This window comes from Corythoichthys intestinalis, chromosome 13 (assembly GCF_030265065.1).
Source record: "Corythoichthys intestinalis isolate RoL2023-P3 chromosome 13, ASM3026506v1, whole genome shotgun sequence".
Lineage (NCBI taxonomy): Eukaryota > Metazoa > Chordata > Actinopteri > Syngnathiformes > Syngnathidae > Corythoichthys > Corythoichthys intestinalis.
In genome coordinates this window covers 44,185,758-44,206,975 of record NC_080407.1, presented here as the reverse complement: position 1 = coordinate 44,206,975, position 21,218 = coordinate 44,185,758, and the positions used below count along the sequence as shown (strand labels likewise).

Below are 21,218 nucleotides of genomic sequence, written 5' to 3'. Positions count from 1 at the left end.
AAATGATAAAAAAAATATATCTCATTTGCAAGGCGTGGCGGCTTTTATTTTGGTGTGGCGGTGCGCCACAATCTCTTGTATGTAGGGGAATCCCTGCCGTCCCTCCTCCTACAGCGCCAGCAAGAGGGCCACAGTCATCCCCACAGGGTGGTTCCCCAGATCATCCGCACCCCCATTAACCGGCCTTGAGGGAATGGATGAGGGGACGCGCCCCGTGCCCCCTAAGCCCGCCCCCACCACCAAGCACCCATTTGGCCCAGAAGCTACCACCTCCAACAACACAGCACATCATGGGACCCCCACTGCCCACTAGACCCGGGGAAGGAAAGGGTTCCCACCCGAAGTGGGCAACACGCCACCGGCACCTGGCCAGCGACCCGCACTGGAGCCCAAGGGAGATACCCGGGCAGAAAAGAGAGGGGAAGACGGAAGCAGGACAGCGCCTGGAAACCGCCCTGGGGTGGGACCAGAGCCCTGATCTCCCCCCACCACAGCAACCAGGCGTGTAGGAGGCCACGCCCCAAGAGCCACGCCATAGAGAAAAAGTGGTGGACCCACCTCACTAGCAAATTCTTGAGTAATGACAAGCAGTACTCAACTTGGACATTTAGGGATGTAGTAGTTTCTAAGGGATGTACTCACTTTTTTTTTTTTTTTTTTTTTTTTTTTTTTTTAAAAACCTGCCCTGTTCAGCTGTTTGACACGGAGAATGGAAGTCTAAGTGTCCGGTTGGTCTGAACAGTTTTAATGTTTCACATTGAGAATATGACATACTCCCCTTGTGATAATTCTACATACTTCGTTTACTATGAGAAAGCAGCGAATAAGAGGAGGTTATGGGGGAACTGAAGAAAAAAAACAAGGAAAGAAACACAAAGAACAACAATAAATACATTGAATACTTAGACTAACTATTAATATGTTGGTACTATCCTCAGCTAGATGTATTTCTGGTCGACACCATGTGGGGGGCCTGTTGACTAGGGAAAGAAGAGGAAGGGGGTGGGGGAGTCTATAAGCTAAGTCATTGGGAGAGGTAGAGTTTACACAAATCAGCTCTGTGATCTAGAACCCAGTAATCGTCTGAATCCCTTGTGAGTTTAAGCCCGTTGGCAACCGACCCTACGCCACCCCATCGCCAATCCTGGCTCCGGGACCCCGTGCGTGCCCAATCACATCCAGCCGAAACACGCGAATGCCACACAGACGAGGGGAGCGGGCGCCAACCCAGGGCCACAGCCCCCACCCAGCCAGCCTGGGGTTGGGGTTGGTCAGCGCAGCCCAGCAAAGGAGTCATTGTCCCCCCCCGGGATCCGGGGTGGTCCCCCGGGCCACCCGCGCCCCCATCAACCGGCATTCAGGCATGGAAAGAGGGGACGCACCACCAAACCCACTCCCACCCCAAACGATCCACAGCCCACGAGCCACAGCCGCAGCCCCCCAACCGGCACAGCATGCCACGGGACCCCCAGCCGCCCACCAAGCCCAGGGCAGGGCAGGCTCCTCCGACGGAGCAGGCAACATCCAGCCCACTAGCAAATTCTATCAATCAGACACACACCCCCCCAAAAAAATTAGGCCAAAGTCATTTCCTGGCTGGAAATGATCAGATCTCATTGTCCGTGTTCAAGGTATGAATATTAACAGGTAGCCATTTTTTTGTGTAAAAGCTGTTTCTTTGGGGGCTTCACATTATCTGTTTCCAATTCTCACTGAGGGCCTTTGACAGTCCAATTACAGGCATTCTATAAACATCAAAAATGTGGCGAGCCCATTCATCTAGTTGCCATTTTCCATTCTGATGCGGCACGGCAGCCTTTGGAACGGTGGCAAATGAGGCAAGAAGGACATGATTGTAGAGCTGTCATTTGATTTCAATTTGGAAAGACGTCACACCGACATCCTCCGTTTCCGATTCACAAAATTCCCTACAAGCTTGATTGGCTGCCATGGACAGCGCTAGACGTTTACTACCGACAAAGTAATCAATTCAGAATCCGGAATTACCTCCAAGCTATCACAAACGCTAAGAACAGGTTATCGCGTCCCCGCTATTTGCTGAGGCAAAAGCTGCAAAAAAAACCAACAACAAAAAAAACACTGCTTCTATTTACCAGGCGATCACCCAGGGAGCTCGTTTACGCAAACAAATGTGAAGCAGCATCTGAGGAACCGCTAATGGTTGATGCTTGTGTGGCCCACACGGGTCAAATCAATGGGAACGCTTTAGCTTTCAGCATTCTTCTCATGTATTGCCAAGGGTTCTCCCATGTCGCCCAATTTGCAAGTTGGGAGATTTGCACACACTTTTCACTTTCTTGCTCATCTGAAAATGTCTCTGTGATAGATTAATGAGAAGGGGGGAAAACTTCTGCTCCCTGTGCATTTAATACAGGGGAATGCCACTAATAGTTGACTAATTATCAAATTCATTGGCAACGTGATTAGAGACATTTTCCCTCCTATATTGCTGGATATGTTTTATCATATTGATTTATTATTTTCCTTTAAAAATATATCATGAAGGGAAATGACATGCTTGAGATATTAATTTCAAGCACCACCTTTACAGCAAAATCGACACCAAGTGGTGCCATTCATTTGTGCTACATTAGCGCTAGTTGTTGGGCAGAAGTGGGTAGAGTAGTCAAAGGTTTTACTGAGATAAGAGTAGCGTTATTTCAAAATAATATTACTCAAGTAATAGTAAAAGTGTTCATCCAAAAAATTTACTCAAATACAAATTTAAAAAGTATCCAGTGAAAAGAATACTCAAGTAATGAGTAACACTTGGAGTCCCAAACTTATTCATATGAACTGTTGTTATAATGATACTGTACAATAAATCATTACATAAGCACATTAAGCCAAAGAAATAAAAAAAATATATCATTAAAGTAAAGAGGGGGAGAAAAAACAGTAATGACGCATTATTCGACCAAAGAGCATAAGTGCCCTGCCCTCTAGTGGAGAAAATAATTCCTAGTTTGAATCGTGAATACTGTAGTTCCTTCATAGTTACTATTATGAAATTAAAAGGATCATATCGCCGGTTTTCCGCGGTCAATCGGTGCCAAATAAAAACTGAGATTGAGTTTTAAATCTGCGCTTTTGATTCATGTTGAGGGCAGCGCTCTATGTCAAATACTACAAGACGCGTGATTGTACAGGTTTGTATGATCATAGAACGGCAAGCTTGCGTCTGATTGATGGAATGGAGTCATGTAATTACTGTTGCTACGTCTTATTGGTGAAATCAGTAGCGCTACTCTCGGCAATAGCAACGCTAGCAAAAAAAAAAAAGAATAAATCTTATAAGTAGGATAAACAGGAAAAATGTAGCAACTCTTGTGTAGCCCAAATTAGCGGAGTAAGTAGCATTTTTTCTTCACAAATCTACTCAAGTAAAAGTGAAAAGTATGGCTTTGTAAAACTACTCTTAGAAGTACATTTTGTTCAAAAAGTTACTCGAGTAATTGTAACGGAGTACATTATTACTTACCTCTGTTGTTGGGACACCCCTCTGTTATTGTTAAGAGTTGGTACGCTCCGGCAGCTGCTGGAGTTACGATACGGAAGGAGTGACATCATCGCTCCAAATTAATATTTCAATATCTATAAAACGATAGCAGCACAAAAGTAACACAGATGAATGGCATCATTTCAGGTTCATTTTGCACTAAATGGGGGGGGAGGTGATGTGTGACGTCATCACTACAAATTGAAAGCATAATATCTGGGTAATGGCTGCCAACCGGGAACCTGGCAGCCAAAGTAATAGGGTGGTAGGTTGTCCCACACTTTTTCTCTATAGCGTGGGTCCCGGGGCAGGGCCTCCCCTCTGCCTGGGCTGCCGGCCGCGGGAGTGGGGGGAGGTCAGAGCTTCCTCTCTCTTCTCTGCCTGGGTATTCGCCCTGCGCTCCGTAGCGGATGGCTGGCTGGACGCCGGAGTATCAGCTGGATGTCGCCTGCTTTGGTGCGGGACCCTTCCCTGCCCTGGGCTTGGTAGGCCGCTGGGGGTCCCGTGGAGTGCTGTGCAGGTTGGGGGCTGCGGCTGTGGCACTTGGGCCAGGTGGGCGGAAGGGGGTGGGGTTTCTGGTGCTTCCCCTCTTCCCATCCCTGAGGGCCGGTCGATGGGAGCGCGGGTGGCCCGGGGGACCACCCTGGATCCTGGGGGATTGTGGATGGTTCCTTTGCTGAGCTGTGGGAGGAGGGATGGACTGGGTGGGGGCTGTGGCCTTGGGTTGCCGCCCCTGGGTTGGCGTCTCCGCTCATCCGCGTGGCTGTCACGTGTTTGGTAGGGCTCGCGTGCGGCTGGATGTGATTGAGCAAGCTCAAGATAGGCAGTGGGGTGGCGTAGGGTCGGTTGCCAACGGGCTTACACTCACAAGGGATTCACACGATTACCGGGTTCTAGATCACAAATTTGTGTACAATCTACCCCTCCCAATCACTTAGCCTATAGACTTCTCCTCCCCTTCTTTCCCTGGTCAACAGACCCCTCACATGGTGTCACCCAGAAATATATTTAGCTGATGATAGCACCAACATATTAATAGTTAGTTTAGGCGTTCAATGCATTTGTTGTCATTGTGTTTCTTTTCTTTCTTCGCTTGTGTTTTTCTTCTGTTCGCCCACTATCCCTTGCTGTTTGCTGCTTTTGTCATAATAAACGAGGTATGTTGAATGATCACAATGGGAGGATGTCAAACTCTCAATGTGAAACATTAAAACTGTTCAGACCAACCGAACACTTGGACTTCCATTCTCTGTGGCAAACAGCTGAACAGGACAGGTTTAAAAAAATAAATATATATATATACATATATAACGTATCTACAAAACCTTTACAGCACAAACAATTGACACCATTTCTATCCACTTTTATCAAAACGGGGGGAGTAGTTGACCTCAGATTGAACTGTAAAAGAATTGTAAATATCTCAAAAACGATAGCAGCGCAAACAAAACTTTTGACAGCACAAACGTAGCACAAACTATTGACATCATTTTGACATAAATTTGCATCTGATGGCGGGCGACTTTATGAAGGTGTGCTAACTGGGGTGACAAGCCTGTCCTGGTGGATCCGTCCATGGATGTTCAAGAATAATAGCAACTGCTTGACACCAACCAGAGTAAATATTTGTTATTTTCTCCGACATCGAGAGGCTGAAGAAGCAGGGATACAAAAAAAAAGGGTGCTATATTTTCAGCCTGGTCTGCACAGCTCAATCCCGCTCTCAAAGCCCGAGGCTTAATCTCCCCGCGTTTGTTTGAGGCGAGCCCTCACCGCCGGCACCCGCCTCTCCGTCCTTGTCTTGCCCTTCCCAATGCATGTTGGCAGATGATCTTTTAAAAATGAAAAACAGCCTTCCTTGAATCAAGTTATATATCAACTCTGGTCCGCGTTAAATCACTGGATGCAATTAAAATGTGAATTGAAATCAGTTTATCACTAGGAGACGAATGAACGTTGGTTCATTCGCTGTCAACCCTCCCAGTTCAAATGGATCGAACGTCTATCACCGTCAGTAGCGGCCAATGAGCTAATGCCACTCCGAACAACGTCTGCCAATCTGGACCGGCCGACACGATGCTTATCCTTCGGAGAAAATTTCCCGATGCTTAACGAGGCATTTAAGCCACGCCGGCGGGATCAGAGTCTGGCTGAGGAAAAAGCGGAATGTCCTCATTCAGATTTGTCACACTTGAAGGGAAATGCTGATCATTTTCGCAGTGGTTAAAGTGGCAAGCGGGGGAAGAAAGACACGCTTTTACGGCTTTTCGGTCCGATTCAGCACTTTCAGAGCCGAGCGGTTCCCGCTTCTCTATTAGGTTTGGCCGAGATGCCTCACCCTGGCATCTGCTCCAGTTCCCTTGGGCGTTCTGGAGAAAATCCGTCTGAATCCTTACATCATTTTCCATCACCCCTTCCCCCATGCAATACTCATGAAATCGTAAACAATTCACATTTAAATCAACCTGTCAGCCTGGAGAACTCACTCCACTTTTTCAAACTGCCAACGTTGGCATTTCAGATGCTGATCCATTTTTCAAGGCCTGGAAGATAGATATCACTTATAAGGCAAGATTCAAAGGCAGAGATAAGTTTGGCAAAATTAGGTTTTGTTTATTTGGAAAATGCAGCAAGTTGGAAGGGTTAATGTGGGGGACAGAAAGGAAAATAGAAGAGGAGATAGGACAGAAGAGAAGAAAAAACAACAACAAGAAATGCGTTAAACGCCTACAGTAACTATAAATATATAGTGGTGCTATCATTAGCTAAAAACCGAGGAGAAAGCGGGGGTGGTTTGGGGGGGCAAAAACAGATGTAATTAGGCGGGGTGGAGTGTATACAAATCAGCAATGTGAGGTGTAAAACCCAGTATTATGTGAATCACTTGTAAGTGTGGATATGTTGACATCCTATTCTATGCTGCCTGATCGCAAATCCTGGCGCTGATAGTTTCTTTACTTGGATAGAGTCATGCGTGAATACCATCAGACGTGTGATCGTCCTGCAGACAAGTGGAAATGCTTTTCGGGGGCCTCATCCAATTTGGCCCATCCCACAGCTCCGGCATGGGGGCCACCGCCATCCCACCGGGACTCAGTGTGGTCCACTAGACCATCCCCGCCCTATTAAACGGCCCTCAGTGAAGGGATGCGGGGACATTCCACTTGCCCTCACATTCGCCCAACCAAATAGAGCAGGGCGGTAAACCGAAAATTTATCGATACCGAAATTCTTCACGATGACCAACGTAATTTTGACCATGTTGGTAAATTCGGTAATTTAATAAAACAAGAAAATATGGTCTTTTCATCCCGCTTTGACTCTGTGTTGTTCGTCTATGTTCATTCCCCTTTAAGAAAGCTTACGTAGGAAGTCACGTGGTTATCAGGAAGCCAAACAAACAGATGCCCGGTAGGCTAATGCTAGCGGCTAACGCTACAAGCAAACGTGATGGAGTGTGGCCTAAGGGAGGTTCGCCAAACTTTTATCCGACATTAAGTAGACTCTTGGAGGCACCCAGACGGGCTTTCACCTCCCTTGTTCTGACGATTTCTGGAGAGGGTGCTTTCTACTGGTAGCCGGGCCACAGGCTAACGCTAGCAGCTAACGATAGCGGTTAACGCTACAAATGAACATGATGGAGTCGGATAGCGGCTCTAACCTTGCCAAAACGGCTTAACTTAATGAGTGGATTGGGCACGGACCGCATTAGTATGTCGAGTTATTTTTTATCCGTCTGTGTGTGATTTCTCTCCAAGCATTCAGCATAAAGTACAATCCAACAGTGAAACTTACAATATGACTGTTTAATGGCCCCAGCTCTTTTTCTGTAGGTGCTTAATTTTGTCTCATTACTGCCATCATAAAATCTTAAATGTTAAATTTGCAGAAGATCAATATAGCTTTAATGTGTGTTTCTGTTTGGGGGTTCATGTGTGCGTGCATGTATTAAAAAATGCACTGGGGGAAAAAAATAACCTGAAACCATGAAGTAAACACTCGTGTTGAGTAATTAGGTCACAGCAGCCATTAACAATAAGTTGTCTTTTTTGAAGTGTACTGTTCAAGCTGTAAGTAATTTGTGTTACGTTGACATGTTTGCACAAGCATATTGATTTTGACAATGTACATTGTTCAAGCAATACAAGCTGTTATAAATGTTCATACTTGAATTCTTATTGTTTACAATTATTTTTTATATACTTAATGTTTAGACTGCATGTACAATTGTTAAATATATTAAATTGAAAACTGGTAAAAACTGATAAACCAACAGGAAAAGGTTAATCTGTATTTGCTGTATTGATTCAGATTTTGAAATTATTTATATATAGATAATATATATATATATTTATACAGTCCGCTTAAGCGAATTTATCGTCATTTATCGTTATCGAGGTTATCGAGGAGAAACGGTTGATCTGTATTTCATGCATTGATTCAGATTTTCAAATTATATAACAGTCCGATTGGGTGATATTATCGTCATGTATGTTTGAAAATTGTGCAATTAATAGCATTTTTGAAATACCCGCGTCATTGAATATAATGTTAAATTATTAAACAGCCCTGAAGCAAAATGGCTGACGTGACGACGCTTGTCCCCATTGGCTCATAGCATGCATCATCACCTTGTCAAGAGTCAAGAATCTGCATTGGACAAAGTGATGATGCTGGAACTTTTGTTTGGTGCTGTTCCACTGAGATTTACAAAGATGACTGCCTGAAGAAAACGTCAAAATTCCCTCAGTCCTTGATGATATGGGGCTGCATGTCAGGCAAAGGCACCTGGGAGATGGCTGTGGTTAAATCGTCAATAAATGCACAAGTTTACTTTGAAATTTTAGACAACTTTCTTATCCCTTCAATTGAAAATCGGTTGCAGAATGACTCATCCAGTCAATGTCATGGCCAGCAAATAGCCCAGATCTCAACCCTTTTGATAACCTGTGGTGGAAATGATGGGGGAAAAAATGGTCCACAGCAAGGTACCGACCTGCAAGGATGATCTGGCAAAGGCAATCAAAGAGAGTTGGCACCAAATTGATGAAGAATACTCATCAAGTCCATGCTTCAGAGACTGCAAGCTGTCATAAAAGCCAGAGGTGGTGCTACTAAATACTAGAGATGTGTTTTGATGGTTATTTCTTTGTTTGTTTCTAATGATTCCATATTTTTTTCCTCACAATGCACTTGCTCTAAAAAACTAACATTTACTGACCCCCATAATGTTTTGTATTCATTTCTTTTAGTGTTTTTGAATGGAAAAGAGTTGCACTTTTGAACTAATTCATTATTTTTTCAAGCTTTTTATCTGGGTTTGTTCTACATAATAAAATGTCTGAGTGAGTGCTTGTCCGAGACTATATATATATATATATATATATATACTGTATGTTTCTACAGTCTGGAAAGGATTGATGGCAAAATTAAAACACATTTGTTGTGGACGACTAACTTTCTAGTGCTTAAAAAAAATAATAAATCCTGAAGCGCGTCTGCCATTGATTGAAATGCTGCTGAGGCGGGATTTGGAGAGCTTGGACTTGATGATATGCCAATAACTCATTTCCAAAGAAATAATATAATTTACAGCAAATCAGAGAAACGCTGCAAGAGAAAACATGTACATTTTCATTTATCGGATGCTACGCGCTTCCTGCTCAGTCGGAGATAAATTCAGTACTGTCGAGTTATTTAATAAACACTGCAGTAACCAGACATGGGAGCAAGCATACATTGATAAAACTTTATCAGGCCCAATAGACCAACGTGAAACACAGAGGAACTGCATGTAAAATACTGTAGGTACGACTAATACACTGATAAACACAATACATTGATTGTAAAGTCTTTTATTTTGTCTTGATTGCTCGTGTAATTCATGAAAAAAAAACCAATTCTCCCTTTCTAGTTCCCACTTTCTCGCTCTGGTGGTGATGTTTGTCTTGCAGCAATATGAGCACCAGAGGCAGCCAGGTATCAGAAAGCAACCACGTGACCTGCAGAAAACCTCTTTCTCACGCAACAACAGTTTTCTTTATGCTTGACTAGAGTCTTGACGCGATGCCGTCTGAGAGGATTATGCCGCGCTGGTTGAAGGCAGGAGGGTTTTTGACCTCCAGCGTGCTGTCAAATACTGAGATTTTTTCGTCGGGACATCATCGTTATTAATAGAAGCTTCAGTTTTTGCAATTTGCATTGATTGGCATTACTTCTGTACCTTGCACATCAATGTCCTTAAGCATTTCTAGAGCACTCATGCAACTCATTGGCTACCATTGTCGGGGAATTTCAACTTTGAACTCCAAGACAAGTGTTACCTTGATAGCTCGATTACAAAAATGAATACGACCCCAACCATGGATTGCTTTTCTTCGAAGACTTTATAAACAAGAGCTCTCGGGTACAAAATGATGTGACCCAACCACGAGCTGTGATCACCCAGAAAGTACGAAGAAGTACAATAGAGGCTGGACATTTATACTGTTGAAAGGGCAGTGCCGAAGCCCACCGTGAAACGAAACTTACTGAGAAACGAAACTCATCATCTCACAAGCCTGTGTATTTTTCCATACAAAAACATCTTTGAGCTGAGATCTTGAACACTGATCCCGGCTAGAAAGATGATAAGAAACCACAGTCCACCCTTGTATTCATTCAGGGCATATTGAAAAACATAGGAACATAACAGTCCATATTTAGGCATATGGTAATACAGTCTACTATAGTCAATGCCATGAGAATGCACACTCAACAGATTAATGCTATAATGTTCTCATGCAAGCATAACAAAAGCATACAAAATATGATGTATAATGGTTGTGTTTTAAGCATGAATAAAATTCTCTCACAACCATTTGCGGCACTAGATGTCCAATCCATCTTGACTGGGAGGGTTCGCAATGGTAGCCAAAGAGTTGATCTTAAAGGGATTCGGCCCCCCGGCCAAGCCGCGGGAACGGCTACAGCCGTACCAAATGACGTCCAGCAAGTTGGCCAGGAGGGGCCAAAATCCCACGCGTTCATTCCAGTGTTAACTCTTTCTGCTGACTCCATTTTGAACGTTTCAAAAAAGGCTCATCGAAAACAGGTTGACAATTTATTCATCGACAATGGTCAAAAACAAGGCAAAAACAGACGACAGAGGCAATGTTAAATCCAAGTTTAGCAAAACAATGGATTACGGCTGTCAAACGATTAAAATTTTTAATCGAGTTAATCACAGCTTAAAAATTAATTAATCGTAATTAATCGCAATTCAAACCATCTCTAAAATATGCCATATTTTTCTGTAAATTATTGTTGGAATGGAAAGATAAGACACAAGATGCACATAAACATTCAACATACTGTACATAAGTACTGTATTTTTTTATTAAAACGATAAATCCACAAGATGGCATTAACATTAACATTCTTTCTGTTAAAGGGATCCACGGATAGAAAGACTTATAGTTCTTAAAAGATAAATTTGATTACAAGTTATAGTAATTTTATATTAAAACCCCTCTTAATGTTTTCGATGTAATAAAATTTGTAAAATTTTCAATCAAAAAAAAAAAAAATAGCTCGCCATTGTTGACGTTGCCGAGCGGTGACGTCACATCGGGCTGCATGCCGTTCTTCCACAGTGTCTTTAACTACGTAAGATAGTGATTGAAATACACCACAAAGTGTCAATGGTGAGTTTTAAATTAATTAGAGATCTAGCCAAGGCAAAGTCTGAGTAAGTTTTATGTGTATTTTGCATAGCTATTTTGATTGGGAATGCCATTTCTCTTTGCATTAAGCGCTTTTCTTTTTGTGAACATTTTTTTTTGAGAGATAGGAATATTATTTTTGTCTTGCTTTCACTAAATGATACTGTGGCGGCTTAACTGTTCTGCCCAAATGCATGATGGGAAGTTGGGCAACCATGACTGTCAGTGGTGGCTGCAAATGGTAAACAGTATGTTCTGCGTTGTGATCATTTAGGCTGTTAAGAAAAAGAACGTCTCCTGCTCTGTCCAAATGCATGATGGGAAGTTGGGCAACCATGACTATCAGTGGTGGCTGCAAATGGTATACTGTATGATCTGCGTTGTGTTGAATTAGGCATGTTTAGAAAAAGATAGTCTCTTGCTCTGCCCAAATGCATGATGGGAAGTTGACTAACTGTTAGTAGTGGCTGCCAAAGCTTAAGCCAATAAAAGGCGCGGTCCAATGAACGCCTGTTTCCACTCGCATTTCTCTGTCTTTTCTGTCTCAATGTGCTAAAACTGCATCATTGTAAACTGTTTGAGGCAACGCATGAACGGGTCATTCCGTGCATGCGTTGATTGCGACAAATATTTTAACGTGATTCATTAAAAAAATTGATTACCGCCCGTTAACGCAATAAATTTGATAGCCCTACAATTGATACATCGGAATGTCCCCGAGAAGTGACAGTTGTTAGCTAAAGGTTCAGTCTTTTGAAAGCTGCGGTGGAGTGGGCCGGGCCAAAGGCGTGCCTGGGTGTTGTCTTGGGATGCTCCTTCTGTGGCAGGTTTGGGTGGTCAAGTTCGTGCGTCATATTGTGTGGCCGGGATGTGGTTGCCACGGAAAACTGAGGCATGTCTTATTGTCCAAGGCGCCGCGGTATTAATTTTGAATTTTGTTGCCTCGGTAGGGCAATAGCGCCCTGACCCACCGAAGAGCCGTTGATATCCTTTCCTTCGTTTTATCAAGCGAGGGCTGACACTTAACTGTGTCAAAGGGCATGGAGTGAAGTCGGCCTAAACTATGGTTAAATGCTTTACTATAATGAATGTGTTAGACTAATGCAAACAATTATATGGTGTGTGCGAGAAAGGTAACTATTCCTTTCAATCTATCTGTAATTTTCAGATTAGCAGAATGACACAAAATTGATACCGCTCTTGTGAAACCGCAGTGGTGGTGAATTATTAACCTCATTAACATTTCACATGTTTTATCGCTAGCAGGAAGTGTCTGCTAGCGAACAAGTTAATTCCATCTCCCCAGATAAGAAAAAACACCGCTCGCCGCATGTATTTTCTCCCAAGATTGCTTGTTTTTGATGCGGTCCTTGGTTCAACAGGCTGCTGATCGATTGCGACGGGGTCAGAGAAATATTGTTTGCTGAGCAAATAAGGCCCCGATACAATAAAACCCATTCGCTCACATGGCCGCCGCGGCTTTGTTAGCGCCTCACCCACGCGACGCAGGCGCGTGAATCCGATTGAGTCAGAGTTGATGCAAACAAAAGCGCATCACGTCCACGTATACCGACTCTTGATTTGCATAGACAGCGCAAGGGGGGATTAGGGGACACTGCGGAAATTCACAAGATTTGTTTTCATGTGATTCCAAGCAGCAAATCCCGATCAGACAGTTATCCTGATTGGAAGGGTCGTCATTTCGCATTTAAATCGGCAACTTTTATCAATGACAGACAGACAACGGCATGTCAGGCGAGCATCGTCTGGTATTACTTGCCTAGAACACACAAACCCCCCAAAAAACTAGGCTACATTACACAGGATTTGTCCTGCTAGTGTTTGTAAATTCGATGTTGTTGCCCTCTGACAGGCTCGATCCTTGAAAAGAGGCCCTGAAACTCCCCGTTGGCACCTCGCCGAGTGATTGTTTGCATGCTCGATCGCCTCTGGCGCTGCTGTCAAGACTGCGTCAACGATTTTGTTCCTTCCGACCACAAGTCCTGGTAAGATCCAAAGATTTAACCTCTAAGTAGCCACAAAAACTGACTTGCACCATCAGGCTCTACTCACTCACAGTTTCCGCATACAAACTTTGTCGCTTATCCCCCAAAGGGAGTATGTTTAGGTCAGAAATACAGTGGGAGAAAGTTCTGGCGCGGCTTAGTTAGCAATATTACCGGCCTTTATCCCACTTGAAACAGGTTGTTAACGGGATGAAAAGCAACTTGTCATCCAGCTTTGACTTTATTGTTGCGGCTGATAAGGTCAAAAAGATGCCAAGACCAAAAAAAAAAAAAAAAAACACCTCCACTTGAAAGTCACTTCTGCCTTTTAATATGCTAATTGACATGTTTCAATTAGTGTTTACCCTCGAGCATAAACGCGCCAATTTTTTTCAAAGGGTTTTGTGCTGTGGTGATGACATACTTATATTGTTAAAAAATATATAAAGTTTGGATACTGTAATTTTGGATTGTCCTGCCATTCATTACGTATATGGCACTCATCCACAGACAGATGTAAATTTCAGGGTATGCAAGGTCCTCGAGGGTGCATGGGAGTTCGCTCAATTGGACTACATGTGTTTTGTGGATTTGGAGAAGGCATTCGACCGTGTCCCTTGGAAGTCCAGTAGGGGTGCTTTGGGAGAATGGGATACCGGGCCCCACGATAAGGGCTGTTCAATCACTGTACGACCGGTTTGGTCCACATTGCTGGCAGTAAGTCGGATTCCTTAAGTAAGAGTTGGACTCCGCCAAGGTTGCACTTTGTCACCGATTCTGTTCATAACTTATGGACGGAATTTCTAGGCGCAGTCGAATTATTAAGGGGTCCAGTTTGGTGGTGCTGTTTGCTTTATCAAGCCTTGATTTCAAACTCTCACTGGAGTGGTTCGCAGCCAACTGAGATGCGGTCGGGATGAAGATCAGCACACTCAAATCTGAGACCTTGGTCCTAGGTCAAAAAAGGGTGGCGTGCCCTGTTAGGGTCGGGGAAGAGATCCTGCCACAAGTGGAGGAGTTGAAGTATCTTGAGATCTTGTTCACGAGTGAGGGCAGGAGGCAGAGGGAGATCAACAGTGTCTGCAGTGATGCTGACTTTGTGGTGAAGAAGGAGCTGAGCCAAAAGGCAGAGCTCTCGATTTATCAGTCGATCTATGTTTGGACCCACACCGATGGTCATGAGCTGAGGGTCGTCGGAAGAACAAGAACCCTCCCTACACAATCCCATCACGGTGCTAATGACTGCCAGCCAGGAAACTGGCAGCCAGTTATAGAGTGGTTGGTGGGTCCCACACTTTTTCTCATTGGCGTGGCTCCCGGGGCATGGCCTCCCCTCTGCCTGGGCTGTCGATCGTGGGAGTGGGGGGAGGTTGGGGCTCTGGTGTCGCGTCGGCCCCCTCGGCGTTCTCCTGCCTCCGCCTTCCCCTCCCTTCTTTGCCTGGGTATCTGGCCTGCGTTTTGTCGTGGGTTGCTGGCTGGACGCCGGTGTATCGGCTGGATATCGCCTGTTCCGGCGGGGGACCCTGCCCTGCCCTGGGCTTGGTGGGCCACTGGGGGTCCCGTGGCGTGCTTTGCGGTTGGTGGGCTGCGGCTGTGGCTCATGGGCCAGGTGGGCGTCAGGTAGGCGGTGCGTCCCCTCTTCCTTTCCCTGAAGGCCGGTTGATAGGAGCGCGGGTGGCCCGGGGAACCAACCTGGATCCCGGGGGAGTGACGATGGCTCCTTTGCTGGGCTGCGGGAGGAGGAATGGGCTCCACTGCCCCTCCATCCCCACCTGCCCCTCCCCTCCCCGGGCTGGGTGGGTGGGGGCTGTCACCCTGGGTTGACGCCCACGTTGCGTCTCTGCTCGTCTGCATGGCTTTCGCGTGTTTGGTCGGGCTTACGTGCGGCTGCATGTGATTGGGCGCGTTCGGGCGGAGGGTCCCGGTGCTGGGCTTGGTGATTCGGCGGTATATGGTCGGTCGCCAACGGGCTTACACTCACAAGGGATTCACACAATTACTGGGTTCTAGATAAAAGAGCTGATTTGTGTACACTCTACCCCTCCCAATCACTCAGCTTATAGACTCCCCCAACCCCTCCCCTTCTTTCCCTGGTCAACAGGCCCCCCACATGGTGTCTACCGTAAATACATCTAGTTGACGATAGCACCAACTTATGAATAGTTAGTGTAGGCATTCAATGTATTTCTTGTAGTTGTTTGTGTTTCTATTCTTTCTTTTCTTCTGTTCCCCCATAACCCCTTCCTGTTCGCTGCTTTGTCATAATAAACAAGGTATGTTGAATGATAACAATGGGAGTATGTCATACTCTCAATGTGAAACATTAAAACTGTTCAGACCAACCGGACACTTAGATTACCATTCTCCGTGTCAAACAGCTGAAAAGGACAGGTTAAAAAAAAGGTTTTACCCCAAGTATAAAAATTTAAATGTGGCGTGTCAGTAGCGATTGATACAGATTAGGGCATTTACATGGAAACCGCGTCTGTATTTAGTGAATTTTCAGGTTACAAGACTACTTCCAGAACCCAATTTATTTCGTAAATAGAGCTACCGCTGTCAATTCAAACAGTCCTTATTTGTCGTGGTCATTTCTTCCTAACCTCTCGGTGACGTGGCAAGAGTCAGTTTAATTGCCCTCGCCAGAATCGAGACGGAATAATAGACGAGGCGTCTTAAAGGCCTTATTGGACATGCTTTACACAGCAGCTGCCGCCACGGATGCGGGCTCGCCAGCGTAAACTTCTCCTCTCCGTGCCATCATAAATCCGCGGGAGTTGATTAATGAAGTCGATTTCCAGCTATCAAGCTGGGCGCAAACTGTTCAATTATGCATCTTTGACTCTCCTTATATCACGTCCGGGTCGCTGTACGCCACGTGCGCGGTAGGCCCGGCACGCAGTTACGAGCTTTGTCGGAACGCTGACCTTTAGCCATGGCTGCAAAAATTAGCGGTGAGTGCGTAAGTTAAGACTTGTAAAGACAAGGAATGATTGCAGTTTCTCCATCTTGCTGATTCCACCATCCCCTGGTATCTTTACAAATGTAATCTTCACATCTTTTCCCATAAACGACAACATAACGAGGCTCAAATTCCTCGGGGTGTCGTGCGTCAACCAAATTCATATCAACGCAAAAGCCGGATGGCTTGATTACATATAAAGGCAAATGCTGGGTGGTTTGATTGCCGTGAAAAATGGATGCAGACTGGATGCAATTCTAATGAGATTGGTTATTCCCTCCCAAGTTTTCAATTAGTAGTCTTGTTATGATGCTGAAAATGCTTGTAAATATGTATACTTTACTGGTGCATTGCTTCATTGGCTGCCGTTGACGGTGATGGAAAGCTTGAAAAACGAACTGTTTTTACAATAAATACAGTAACTTTAGCATATTACTACTTACAAGAGTAAAACCAGTGGTGGAATGTAACGAAGTAAAAGTACTTTGTTACTGCATTGGTGTTCAAACGTCCATCTACTCTGATCATTACGCCAATTTAGTAGATTAAATTAGCCTAATTTGCTTAACAAAAGTCCGCTAGCATAAATGCTATGAATGCTCATGAATGAAGACTAAAAGATAACGAGACAAATGCCTTTTTTCGTTTCATGATACGAGAATGAGATGAAAATGCAACATAAAAGTTCACAATGACATTTGTTTTCGTATGTGTAGTTTGCACGCATTCTAGCAGTGTTTGGTCGTGTCACTCATGTGAGGCGCTGTAAGTTTTATTTTGGCAAGAGAGAATATACAATGTTGCACTAGCCTTTTAAGGTCTGCTGAGTGATCATCACATGCTAAAAGTAAATTATAGCGTTAGCATAGCTTTTGCATTAGCATTTAGCGTGCTGAGTGTCATCTTAAATTCTTGAAAAACTTTTTGCATACAGTTCATGGCATCCAAGTGAATTTAATTAACTGAAAATATTGTACTGTTTTCCTACTTAGTGTCCATCGAATAAAACTAAGTTTACAAACGAAAACATGTTTGAGTAATTGTCAACTAAAACTAGACAAAGATGAACACATTTTGAAATGACTAAAATATGACATAGGCTAGGTTCATACCGAAGTTTTGATGCACAATTCTGATTTTTTGTTATTTCTTTTGCGGCCAGTCTCTCTCGCTCTTTACTAACGTAAATGCTGCATGAATTCCGATTCGGGGGACTTGACAGTTCAGACCGCAGCCACATTCTGGAAAAATGTGGCCCAGATTGGATTTTAACCACATACGACAGTGACCTAGATCGGATTTGACATGGTCCACTTCTATGTGACTTTTCCCGTTCAGACTGTCAAGTTAATCGCCGGATAACACGAAATGACATCTGTTATTAGCATTCATTAATGCTCATGACAGTGGCATGTCATAATTATGATTGTCTAATGACAGTCTTATGGCGCCACTGTCAAATAAAGTGTTACCAAATACAATAACTAGCAATTAGTGAAACAACCGGAACAGTAACTGAAGAAATAATTACCTCAGTACATTAATTTTGATTGTTATTTACATCTGTAGCGCTGCAGTGCATGCTAGTAGGCATGTTGGGCAACAACAGTGTTGACACCAGGTGGCAGCAGAGGTGGACTGTCTCCCCCAAGGGAGCAGTGGTGACCAAATGAAGGTTCTTGAAGCAAAAAAGCTTAGCAGCCAGTTGGTTCAAAGCTTCATGGTGGTTCATTTGATCTTATGACAGTTATATGATGCCGATGTCATATCGTGTTACCGGTGAATATCTTTTGGTGTAACTATCCCATAATACAGTGAGGACAGCTGCGGCTTATAGTCCAGTCCGGCTTATCTATGAACAAATGTCGTTTTCGTGCCAAATTTGGTGGGTGGCAGCTTCTAGTCAGCAGGTGTGCCTTGTACTTCGAAAATTACTGTATAAAATCGATACCATTTAGTACATGTTTTGACCTATGGATGTTTTATGCGCGCAACGGACACTCGTGGTGGTGACGTAGTTTGTCACTAGACGAACACTACCGGGTTACTTCAATCCTTCTACGCGGTGAGACGTCCAAGACATGCTCACACTTACTATTTGTGTTTTTATTGAGTCTGTTATTACCTTTTCATTGCCTCAAAATACCATTTGCATGTGTTTCCCTCTCATACTTTAAAGCATTGTGTTTTCATGTGGTACCTTTAACAGGCTGTTGATCTGTTGACCACATTAGTCATGTAGCATATTTTAAAAAATCCTTATTTGATATCATTATGTTAAAGTATTTTCTTAAGGTATCTTTAGTATGTTCTGTCTGTATGTATCTAAACAAAACAACCTGAAAGTGCACGGTCGTACTTTGGGTGTCAAATTCGCATCTTGTAGCTGTTTCGCCGGTGTAGCATATTTTTGGCAGAACATTTTTTTCCCCCTACTCTCGTCTCATCCTGTCTTTCCTGTTCATTTTGCTTTTGCTGCTCGTTTTGTGAAATATTGACAGTACCGTCGTCCTCATTAATGTTTCAAATTCAAAGGCTTGAAATTGAAAGGCTTGAACAAATGACATGTTAATGTTGCTAGAGTCATACTCGGGAAGCCCGGCAGCATAACCATGTGACGTCCCTGCCTTGCGACGTCAGCAAAAATGGCGACATACTAGCTAAACTAATTTTACAAATTGTATAAAAACAAAAACATCAAGATAGTTTTCAATATCAAATAATTTAATTCATAATCACGTTTATCTTTTAAGAACTACAGTGTATCACAGAAGTGAGTACACCCCGTGCATTTCTGCAGCTATTTAAGTATATCTTTTCATGGGACAACGCTGACAAAATGACACTTTGACACAATGAAAAGTAGTCTGTGTGCAGCTAGTTAATTTATTTCCCCCTCAAAATAACTCAAAATATAGCCAATAATATCTAAACCCCTGGCAATAAAAGTGAGTACACCCCTTAGAAACTACATCCCTAAATGTCCAAATTGAGTGCTGCTTGTCCTTTTCCCTCCAAAATGTCATGTGACTCGTTACAGGAGTGCTGTCAGCATTGCTGCAGAGATTGAAGAGGTGGGGGGTCAGCCTGTTTGTGCTCAGACCATACGCTGCACTCTACATCAAATTAGTGTGCATGGCTGTCACCCCAGGAGGAATTCTCTTCTGAGGACATTACACAAAAAAGCTCGCCCGTCTCTTCAGACCATAGGACATGGTTCTAGTAATCCATGTGCTTTTTTGACATGTCTTCAGCAAACTGTTTGCGGGCTTTCTTATGTACCGTCTTCAGAAGAGGCTTCCTCCTGGGATGACAGCCATGCACACCAATTTGATGTAGAGTGCGGCCAGGGGTTTTGATATTAATGGCTATATTTTGAGTTATTTTGAGGGGAAAATAAATTAACTTTATTTTATAAGCTGCACACAGACTACTTTTCATTGTGTCAAAGTGTTATTATGTTAGTGTTGTCCCATGAAAAGATATACTTAAATATCTGCAGAAATTCAAGGGGCGTACTCACTTTTGTGATACATTGTACTAGAGCTGAAATGAATACTCGAGCAACTCGAGTAACTCGAGTTTAAAAACTGATCTGAGTAATTTTATTCACCTTGAGTAATCGTTTATTTTGACAGCTCTAAGCATCACGTTTTGGTCGGACTACTTTCAATGCGGGACAAGGCGCTGATGTCACGTGCGTAGAGGGCGAAGCAAAAAAACTTACTCCAGCCGACACCCGCTACAAAAGACGTCGACATTGCTAAAAACTAGCCAGCATGATGCTACGTTGGTAGCAGGTAGCGTCTGATGCGTCTGATAGAGATCACATGAATGTTGAACTAGATGCGAAATGACAGAATCAGCGGCGTTAGTAAACAGCCGCCATCTTAAACCAGTAGAGCGCTAAGCGCTGATAAAGAGCGCTAAGCGCTAATAAATAAGATTAACGTTACTGTCACTAGCTCACGTAACGTTAGCCCTGCGGAGGGCTAGGTTTCTATTAATTATGACCACTGTCGATGCGTGGCTAACGTGTGTTACATACAGGCTTTAACATAACATAGCGTTGTGGAGTGATGAGGGTGTAAAATAAATACTTAATAATGCTAACTATCAATTTTAGCTGAGTAGTCATTGCTGGATAAAACACCAAGTAGCACTGGTCCCTGATGTGCTGTAATACAGCCTGTATCATACATTTATTTTGAACACTGCAAAAACTCAAAATCCTATCAGGACTAACAGTTTAGACTAACTTAAAACTTAACTAGAACTTAAAAATAGCTTGATACAAATAGAAATTCAATTGAAACACGTGGGGAAAAAATCCTAACTTTTAAGTGATGTGTGTTATCAAGCGTAATGGCATTTTTAGGTTAGAAATATATATATAGTGCCTTGCAAAAGTATTCGGCCCCCTTGAATCTTGCAACCTTTCGCCACATTTCAGGCTTCAAACAGAAAGATATGAAATTTAATTTTTTTGTCAAGAATCAACAACAAGTGGGACACAATCGTGAAGTGGAACAACATTTATTGGATAATTTAAACTTTTTTAACAAATAAAAAACTGAAAAGTGGGGTGTGCAATATTATTTGGCCCCCCTTGTGTTAATACTTTGTAGCGCCACCTTTTGCTCCAATTACAGCTGCAAGTTGCTTGGGGTATGTTTCTATCAGTTTTGCACATCGAGAGACTGACATTCTTGCCCATTCTTCCTTGCAAAACAGCTCGAGCTCAGTGAGGTTGGATGGAGAGTATTTGTGAACAGCAGTCTTCAGCTCTTTCCACAGATTCTCGATTGGATTCAGGTCTGGACTTTGACTTGGCCATTCTAACACCTGGATACGTTTATTTTTGAACCATTCCATTGTAGATTTGGCTTTATATTTTGGATCATTGTCCTGTTGGAAGATAAATCTCCGTCCCAGTCTCAGGTCTTGTGCAGATACCAACAGGTTTTCTTCCAGAATGTTCCTGTATTTGGCTGCATCCATTTTCCCGTCAATTTTAACCATCTTCC

At 43.5% G+C, this 21,218-nt stretch overlaps 1 protein-coding gene across 3 annotated transcripts in view; it reads left to right on the top strand.

Moving 5' to 3' along the window:
• LOC130928518 (uncharacterized) overlaps positions 1-21,218 on the top strand; it is a 407,312-nt gene that overhangs the window by 24,783 nt on the left and 361,311 nt on the right. For all 3 annotated transcript variants that reach the window (XR_009066693.1, XM_057855193.1, XM_057855192.1), the window contains exon 2: positions 13,097-13,229. The gene's annotated coding sequence lies outside the window, so the exon portion shown is untranslated. The remainder of the gene's footprint in view (positions 1-13,096; positions 13,230-21,218) is intronic.